Source organism: Pristiophorus japonicus, chromosome 6, assembly GCF_044704955.1.
Source record: "Pristiophorus japonicus isolate sPriJap1 chromosome 6, sPriJap1.hap1, whole genome shotgun sequence".
Taxonomy (NCBI): Eukaryota; Metazoa; Chordata; class Chondrichthyes; family Pristiophoridae; genus Pristiophorus; species Pristiophorus japonicus.
In genome coordinates, this window is record NC_091982.1 from 49222152 (window position 1) to 49232416 (window position 10265).

Here is a 10265-nt window from a genome sequence, read left to right on the forward strand (position 1 = left end):
CAACGGAGAACACTCGGTGGTGCAGGTAAACATGCCATATACCTCATTGTGGGGCTGAGCTGCCTCTCTGACTATCGTTGCGTAATCCCCGCTGGATTCATGGCCATCTGCAGACTCTTCATCAACACAGTGAGTCATATTTCTTTTACACATTCGCTGGAGGTGGCCCTTTGTGCTGCAGTCTTTACACACATAGTCTTTAAAGCAGCACTGGTGAGCCCTGTGATTCCCTCTGCAACGCCAGCATGGAGCTACTCAGTTAGCCCCCCTTGGCAGACTCTGAGTTGAGGCACTTGGGGGCCTGTTCTCACTTTCCTGAGACGGTTCATGTTCTACAGTCCAGCCTCTAAAAGGCACCTCTCTGTGCACAGTACTTGCCGGCTTTGAGTCCTGAGGAAGAGTCATCTGCCTAGAGCCGCAGGTCAAGGTCATGAATGCTTGGCTCACGGAGATGGCCTTCTGCAGCGTGACTGTGGTATCCTCAGACAGTAGCTTATGAAGAAGGCCCTCATGGCCGATTCCAATGACAAAGATATCCTACAGCACTTCGGTGAGATGGTTGCCGAAATCACACAGTGCCGCCAGCCTCCTGAGGTCTGCAGCATATTTCGCGATTTCCTGGCCTTCGGGCTGTCGGTGAGTGTAAAGTCGGTGTCTGGCTGTGAGGATGCTCTCTTTGGGCTTGAGTTCTTGGATCAGCATTACAAGCTCCTCGTACGTCTTGGTCATTGTCTTCGCTGGTGCCAGAAAGTCCCTACGAGGCCATAGACGGTGGGCCCACAACTGGTTAGCAGGATAGCTCTGCGCTTATCAGCCAGTGTGGCCCGGGTTGTCGCCTGCCAGGTCGTTTGCTGTGAAGAAATGGTCGAGCCTCTCCACGAAGGCATCCCAATCATCACCATCAGCGAACTGTTGCAACGTACCAAGGGTAGCCATTTTCGCGTGAAGGTCTGTAATCTCGTTGCCAATTGTTATGTCTTTAGATGCTCTGATAATGATTCCACGAGGCAATGTGTTGTACTTGAACTGTCGTGACCGTAGTCCTTTATTGATAACTCCAGAGTGAGGATCACACATGGTGGCCTGCCTTTTATACTAGGCCAGGCACACCTGTACAGGTAACCTACAAGTCTCTCACTGCTGTGCCCCAAACAGTAAGCATGTAGGATACAGGACACATACGTGGGACCTGGCGATGGCCTTCATCATCACTATACCAGAATGTGTGCTGTGTAAATCATGCACTAACTTCTCTCTCCCTTTCTTAGGCATTACAACACGATTGCTCCACAATATGCAATCTGCTTGAATAGACAGTTCGTCCTTGCGATGATTGTACGGTTTGGCCTCGCACATTTGATTAGGTATGGCAGACCAATCCTCTTTGAGGATGCAACCCTTTACCACCGATAATATCGGGTCCTGGCTGGTCCAGATCTTAACTTGTTGAGCCGTGATAGGGATACCTGCACTCTCAAAAGCATCCATGATTAATATTAAATCTGTCGGTTGTGGCGTTTCCACCTCCGGTGTGGGCAACGGCAACCGGCTCAAAGCATCGGCACAATTCTCTGTGCCAGGTCTGTGGCGAATGACATAATCATAGGTAGATAATGTCAGCGCCCACCTTTGGATGTGGGATGAAGCGTTGTTATAGATACCTCTCGGAAAACAACGAAATGAGCGGCTTGTGATCGGTCTCTAATTCGGAGCTCAGACCGAACAGGTATTGATGCATCTTTTTAACACCATACACACATGCTAAAGCTTCTTTTTCTACCATACTGTAGGCTCTTTCTGCTTTAGACAAACTTTTGGATGCATACGCGACAGGTTGAAGTTTCCTCAACTCATTGGCTTGTTGTAACACGCAACCAATTCCATATGACGATGCAGCACAGGCCAAAACTAAATGTTTACATGCGTCATAATGTACCAGCAGCTTGTTCGAGCAAAGCATATTGGTGGCTTTCTCGAAAGCTCTGTCTTGCAATGCGCCCCACACCCAGTTGTTGCCTTTTCTCAAATTCATGTGCAGTGGTTCAAGTAAGGTGCTCAATTTAGGTAGAAAGTTACCAAAGTAGTTGAGTAGACCCAGGAACAAATGCAGCTCCGTCACGTTCTGCAGCTTGGGTGCATTCTTGATGGCCTTGGTTTTCATGTCAGTAGGTCTGATGCCATCAGCGGCAATTTTCCACCCAAGGAATTCAAGCACCGGTGCCATGAAGACACACTTCAAGCGTTTAAGTCTGAGACCCACACTGTCCAAACGTAGTAGAACCTCTTCCAGGTAGTTCAGATGTTCCTTGGAGTCATGACCGGTGATCAGGATGTCATCTTGGAACACAACAGTTCTGGGAACGGACTTCAGTAGACTTTCCATATTCCTCTGGAATATTGCTGCAGCCGAGCGAATTCCAAACAGGCACCTGTGGTAAATAAACAGTCCTTTGTGACTGTTAATGCACGTAAGTCTCTTCGACGTCTCGACCAGCTCCTGCATCATATAGGCCGACGTCAAGTCCAGCTTTGTGAACGACTTCCCTCTGGTTAGCGTTGCAAACAAGTCATCAGCCTTCGGTAACGGGTACTGATCTTGTTTCGAAACCCTGTTAATCATAGCCTTGTAGTCTCCACAGATTCTGACTGTGCCATCACTTTTCAGCACAGAAACAATGGGGCTGGCCCATTCATTAAAGTCGACCGGTAATCTGATCACTTCACGCTGGAGTCTGTCCAGTTCAATTTCGACCTTCTCCCTCATCATATACGGCACTGCCCGAGCTTTATGATGGACGGGTCTTGCATCTAAGTCCACGTGGATCTGCATCTTGGCTCCCGTGAAGTTGCCGATAGCTGGTTCAAACAGTGAGGGGAACTTGCTCAATACTTGGGCACACGTATCTTCCTTCGATGACAACGCCTTTATGTCGTTCCAGTCGCATCTGATTTTCTCCAACCAGCTCCTGCCGAGCAGCGTTGGGCCATTGCCTGGAACAATCCACAGCGGTAACCTGTGAACCGCACTGTTATACGACACTTTAATTTGTGCACTACCAATCACCTTTATCAGTTCTTTGGTGTACATGCGCAGCTTGGCTTTAACAGGGCTCAGCCTGGCCCTCACAGTCTTGGTATCCCACAGCTTATTAAATGCCCTCTTATTCATGATCGATTGTCTCGCCCCTATATCCAGTTCCATCGAAACCGGTTGTCATGTATTCAACTGTCATTGTAACCCATGTATAAACTGACCTAAGTTGAACACCCTGAGAACATTGACCACTAGGTGCTGAACTTGTGGGAGACACTCCTAACCTGGACTTTCAGGTATAAAAGGGGAAGCTCCACCCACCTTCATCACTTCAGTGCTGTCAAATAAAGGTTATTGGTCACAGAGTGACCTTCTCTCAAGTATGGGCCTCGTGTGCATTTATACTGTATAGTAAGGACATATTATTGGCGAGGAGAAACTGGGATTTAAACCACGTGAGCATGGCCACTAGCAGCACAGACGAGAGGTACTGTGTTGGTGATGATTGGGACGATTTTATTGAGAGACTACAGCAAAGTTTCGTCACTAAGGAATGGTTGGGACAGGATTCGGCCGACAAACGCTGGGCTCACCTCCTGATGGTTTGTGGATCCAGGACGTACTCCCTGATGAAAGACCTTCTAGCGCCAGAGAAGCCGGCGGACAAGACATTTGAAGAGCTCAGTAAGTTGATCGGGGAATACTTTAAACCGGCGAGCAGCATGCACATGGCGAGACACCGGTTTTACATGCACCGGCGGCGAGAAGAGCAAAGCGTTCCAGACTTCGTGGCAGACCTCCGGCGACTGGCGAGCCTATGTAAGTTCCCAGATGCGGAGATGCTGCGAGACTTTTTTATTGAGGGCATCGGGCATGCTGGGGTTTTCAGGAAACTGATTGAGACCAAAGACTTGACCCTGGAAACGGCAGCTTTGATGGCCCAGACATTTATCTCAGGAGAGGAAGAGACCAGAATGATGTTTGACAAAAATCTTGGCTTGAATGCAGCAAATGGACAGGGAGTCAACATTGTTAACGCGGCACACAGTTCTCCAGGCAGACAGGGGCAATCGGACATGCCCGAGCATGTAGTCGAATCCAAAGGGGGGATTCAACAGAGACAATGGCTAGCTGAATGGCGATTCATGCCATCGCAAGGGACAATGTGGCCAGTAATGGGGCCATCAACACCTGTCAATGGTGCGCTTAAGGACAGTTACAGAGACAGTCAGAGATGATCGACTGGTAATGGACCTTTTGTTTCCAACAACGGCTCATGTTGGAGGTGTGGAGACAAACATCCAGCCAGAGCTTGCAGGTATCAGCAATATACCTGCAGAAATTGCAATGTCAGCGGTCAATTGGCAGGAAGCCTGCAGCCAGGTTGATGTACGAAGAGGACAGGCCCGATGTAAGCCCTACGAGGCCAAATGAACACTGGGGGAAATCGCTGGAAGCTGAAGTTCAGCGAGTTCATGTGGAGCACATACACAGTTCATACACCAGGACGCCACCGATAATGATGCAAGTGCTCCTCAATGGCATCCCAGTATCAATGGAGCTAGACACGGGGACCAGCCAGTCCCTGATGAGTATCAAACAGTTCGACAAGTTGTGGGCATCCAAGGCCAGGAGGCCAAAATTATTGCTGATTGACACACAGCTACGGACATATACAAAGGAGATCATTCTGGTGCTAGGCAGCGCCACGGTAGTCGTGACCCACTAAGATTCGGAGAACAGATTGCCACTCTGGATTGTCCTGGGGGACGGTCCCGCACTACTGGGGAGGAGTTGGCTTGCTGTCATGAACTGGAAATGGGGCGATGTAAATGCAATTTCTTCTGTGGAGCGAATATCATGCTCATAGGTGCTGGACAAATTTGACTCATTATTTCAACCTGGCATTGGCATTTTCATGGGGACCAAGGGAGTGATTCTCATAAACCCGGACGCCAGGCCAATACACCACAAGGCCAGTGCGGTGCCGTACGTGATGCGGGAAAAGATAGAAGGCGAATTGGACCGCCTGCTGAGGGAAGGCATCATCTCACCAGTCGAATTCAGTGACTGGGCGAGCCCGATTGTGCCGGTGCTCAAGGTGGATGGGTCGGTCAGGGTATGTGGCGATTACAAGGCCACCATCAATCAGGTGTCACTCTAAGACCAGTACCCGCTACCGAGAGCGGTGGACCTCTGCGACGCTATCCGGTGGCAAACTTTTTTCAAAATTGGACCTGACCTCAGCTTACATGACCCAGGAGCTGGTGAGTGAGTCAAAGAAGCTGACCACCATCACGACACACAAGGGATTGTTTGAGTACAACAGATGTCCATTCGGGATTTGCTTCGCCGCCGCGATCTTTCAACGAAATATAGAAAGCCTCCTCAAGTCGATTCCAAGATGGTGGTTTTTCAAGACAGCATCCTCATCACGGGTTGCGATACTGAAGAACACCTCCACAACCTGGAGGAGGTGCGACGCAGACTGGACCAGGTAGGGCTGCGACTGAAAAAGGCGAAGTGCGTCTTCCTAGCTCCAGCAGTAGAATCCTGGGGATGAGGGTAGCAGCAGACGGGATCAGACCTACTGCGTCCAAAACGGAAGAGATCCAGAGAGCACCCAGACCCCGTAACACGACGGAGCTGCGTCCGTTCCTGGGTCTCCTGAACTATTTTGGTAACTTTCTTCCCAAATTGAGCACGCTGTTAGAGCCGCTACACGTGCTCCTACGCAAAGGTCGCGAATGGGTCTGGGGGGACAGCCAGGAAAGGGATTTTGATAGAGCACACAATTTGTTATGCTCCAACAATCTGTTAAAACAAGTTTCTTACATGGGTCATATAGTGTTAATGTGCGATGCGTCATCCTATGGGGTCGGGTTGTGTGTTGCAGCATGTTAATGCCAAGGGTCAGTTACAGCCGGTAGCTTATGCCTCCAGAAGTCTGTCCCAGGCAGAAAGGGGTTACGGGATGGTAGAAAAGGAAGCACTTGCATGTGTATATGCAGTAAAAAAAATGCACCAGTACCTGTTTGGCAGGAAATTTGAGCTGGAGACAGATCACAAACCCCTAACGTCCCTTTTGGCCGACAACAAGGCCATAAATGCAAATGCATCGGCCCGCATACTGAGGTGGGCACTCACGTTAGACGCCTATGACTATACAATTTGGCACTGAAAACTGCGCCGATGCACTCAGCAGGCTCCCACTAGCCACCACCGAGGGGGCAACCGAGCATGCTGCTGAGATAGTCATGGCTGTTGAAGCTTTCGAAAGCGAAGGCTCACCCGTGACAGCCTGTCAGATCAAAGTCTGGACAAATAGAGACCCGCTACTCTCTTTAGTCAAGAAATGTGTCCTGAATGGGGACTGGGCAGCCACGTACGGGGCATGCCCTGAGGAATTCAAGCCATTTCACAGGCGCAAGGATGAACTCTCAATTCAGGCTGATTGCCTACTGTAGGGAAACCGAGTAGTCATGTCCCAGATGGGCAGAGAGATGTTCATCAGAGAACTCCACAATGGGCACCCGGGCATTGTCATGATGAAGGCAAATGCCAGGTCACACGTTTGGTAGCCAGGGATAGATGCAGACCTGGAACTTTGTGTTTGCAGGTGCAACACGTGTGCCCAGCTGGGCAATGCACCCAGGGAAGCCCCCCTTAGCCCCTGGTCCTAGCCCGCCAAGCCATGGTCACGCATCCATGTGGACTACGCAGGTCCTTTCATGGGAGAAATGTTTTTGGTTGTAGTAGACGCCTACTCCAAATGGATCGAGTGTGACATTCTCAATTCAAGCATATCCTCTGCCACGGTAGAAAGTCTATGGGCAATGTTTGCCACCCATGGTCTACCGGACGTCTTGGTCAGCGACAATGGCCCGTGCTTTACAAGCATTGAATTCCAGGACTTCATGGCAGGAAATGGTATGAACCATGTCAGAACGGCACCATTCAAGCCGGCCTCAAACGGCCGGCGGAACGAGCAGTGCAGATAATCAAACAGGGGATGCTCAGAATCCAAGGGGGTTCCCTACAAAGCCGCTTATCACGTCTCCTGTTGGCCAATAGATCCCGACCACACTCGCTCACAGTGGTCCCACCCGCAGAGCTGCTAATGAAAAGGACGTTCAAAACCAAGTTATCCCTCATACACCCCACCATGAAAGAAATTGTTGAGAGCAGGCGGCAGTCACAATGTGACTACCATGACGGGAATGCGAGGGTGCGATGTATTGATGTCAATGACTCTGTTTTTGTCCTCAACTTACGCTGCAGGGCCCAAATGGCTCGCAGGCACTTGATTGCCAAAGAGGAGAATAGGATTCTGGTAGTTAAACTTACCAATGGACAAATCTGCCGCAAACACGTGGATCAAACAAAAAGGATGTTCAGCAACCCTATAGAAGAAGCTGAGGAAGAACACGATGTAGAGTTCACTCCACCACAGGTGACCGAACACTGGAACCAAGTGGAGGAGAGCCCAGTCACTGTGGGCAGTCCGGACAGGCCTGAGGCACCGTAAACAGCACTCAGGCCAGCGCCCAACAACCGAAGCCCCAACTCAGGCGCTCTACAAGGGAGCGTAAACCACCAGAGAGACTTAATCTGTGATCCAAATAAGACTTTGGGGGAGAGGTGATGTCATGTATTCAACTGTCATGGTAACCCATGTATAAACTGACCTAAGTTGTACACTGTGAGAACATTGACCACTCGGTGGTGAACTTGTGGGAGACACTCCTAACCTGGACTTTCAGGTATAAAAGGGGAAGCTGCAACCACCTTCATCACTTCAGTGCTGGCAAATAAAGGTAACTGGTCACAGAATGACCTTCTCTCAAGTATGGGCCTCGTGTTCATTTATACTGTATAGTAAGGACATATCACTGGTATCCCGTGAAACTTCACATTAATCAAAATTGGTTTACTCTTGGTTATTAAAGAGTACAGTCCATACACTTCCTCCTCTGGCATCTTGGATTGCGTATCTGGATCCGCGCTAGTCTGACTCTCATCCTCCACGTGGTGTGTCGCAGCTCGCTTGCTCATCTATGGATCTATGGTCACTTGTGCTGGAGATTCCCCACTCTCAGACAGCCTTTGCAACTATATTGCTTAAATCAGCACTGCTGGTGCCGATGATTTCCCCACAATGGCAACATGGAGAAGTCGGATACATTCCCGCTGGTGGACTTTGGGCAGCCACAGGTTTCGCAAACGCAGCCGGATAGGCCCTGCCATGTGCCGCTCTGCCCAACGCTGAATCAATCGCATTAACAGTACTTGCCGAGGTTCAGTTCTTCACCGATATTTGCTTTAAACTCCTGACTGTTGTCATACATGATTGAGTGATCTGGATGGCCCTTTTTAAATCCAATTCCTCCACCGCCAGAAGTTTGCGCAGGATCACCTCGTGGTCGATACCGATAACAAAGAGGTCCCGCACCATGTCTGCCAACACCGTCCCGAACTTGCACGGTCCAACTAGACGTCTCAGGTAGGCAACGAATTCCGCCACGCTCTGGCCCTCTGATCGAACGTGTGTATAAAACCTGTATCTCGAGATGATGATGCTGTCGTCTGGCTTGAGGTGCTCCTGTACCAATGTACACAACTTCTCGTACGTTTTCTCTGTTGGATCACTAGCCATGAGTAGATTCTTTATCAGACTGTAGATCTTTGAACTGCACACAGTGAGGAACACGGCCTGGCGCCGATCTGCATCGTCGACCCCCTTCAATTTGTTGCCCACGAAGTTTGGTTCAAACGGCTCATAAAGTCGGCCCAATTTTCTCCTTCTACGAATTGCTCTAAAAATCCAATCGGGCTCATTTTGCAAACAAAGGTTCTTGTATTCTCGTTGCCAAATGTTATGTATGCAATAAAGGTACAAACTGCGTACTGTTTAACTAAGCAAGGTACAAACTTGCTTCTGCTTTATTATGGCCCAAAGTGTCTGATTCTCAAAATGGCTGGCCTTTTATACCTGAGCAGCACCATGTGCGTGCTGCTCAGTGGCCTTCAACAATGATTGCCATCTGGTGGCTACAAACAGAATGTACATACATGGCATGTATATAAGACACCTAAGAACATAAGAAATAGGAGCAGGAGTAGGTAATTTAGCCCCTCGAGACTGCTCCGCCATTCAATAAGATCATGGCTGAACTGATCATGGACTCAGCTCCACTTCCCTGCCCACTCCCTATAACCCTTTACTCCCTTATCACTCAAAAATCTGTCTTATCTCCACCTTAAATATATTCAATGATCCAGCCTGCACAGCTCTCTGGGGCAAAGAATTCCATAGGTTTATAACTCTCTGAGAAAAGAAATTTCTCCTCATCTCAGTTTTAAATGGGCGGCCCCTTTTTCTATGTCCCCTAGTTTTAGTTTCACCTATGAGTGGAAATAGCCTCTTTGCATCCACCTTGTCAAGCCCCCTCATTATCTTATATGTTTCAATAAGATCACCTTTCATTTTTGTGATCTCCAATGTGTATAGGCCCTACCTACTCAACCTATCTTCATAAGTCTACCCCCTCATCTCCGGAATCAACCTAGTGAACCTTCTCTGAACAGCCTCCAATGCAAGTATTTCCTTCTTTAAATACGGAGACCAAAACTGTACGCAGTACCCCAGGTGTGGCCTTACCAATAATAAAGGCCAACATTCCATTTGCCTTCCTGATTACTTGCTGTACCTGCATACTAACATTTTGTGTTTCATGCACAAGGAGCCCAGGTCTGTACTGCAATTTTTCTCCATTTAAATTATAATTTGCTTTTCTATTATTTCTGCCAAAGTGGATAATTTCACATTTACTCCATCTGCCAAATTTTTGCCCATTCACTTAGCCTGTCTATATCCTTTTGCAAATTTTGTGTCCTCCTCACAATTTGCTTTCCCACCCATCTTTGTATCACCTGCAAAAAACTTGGCTACATTACACTCGGTCCCTTCATCCACATCATTAATATAGATTGTAAATAGTTGAGGCCCCAGCACCAATCCCTGCGGCACCACACTAGTCACCATTTGCCAACCAGAAAATGACCCATTTATCCCGACTCTTTGTTTTCTGTTAGTTAGCCAATTCTCTATCCATGCTAATATATTACCCCCAACCCCGTGAGCTTTTATCTTGTGCAGTAACCTTTTATGTGGCACCTTATCGAATGTCTTCTGGAAATCCAAATACATCACTGGTTCCCCCTGTTTGTT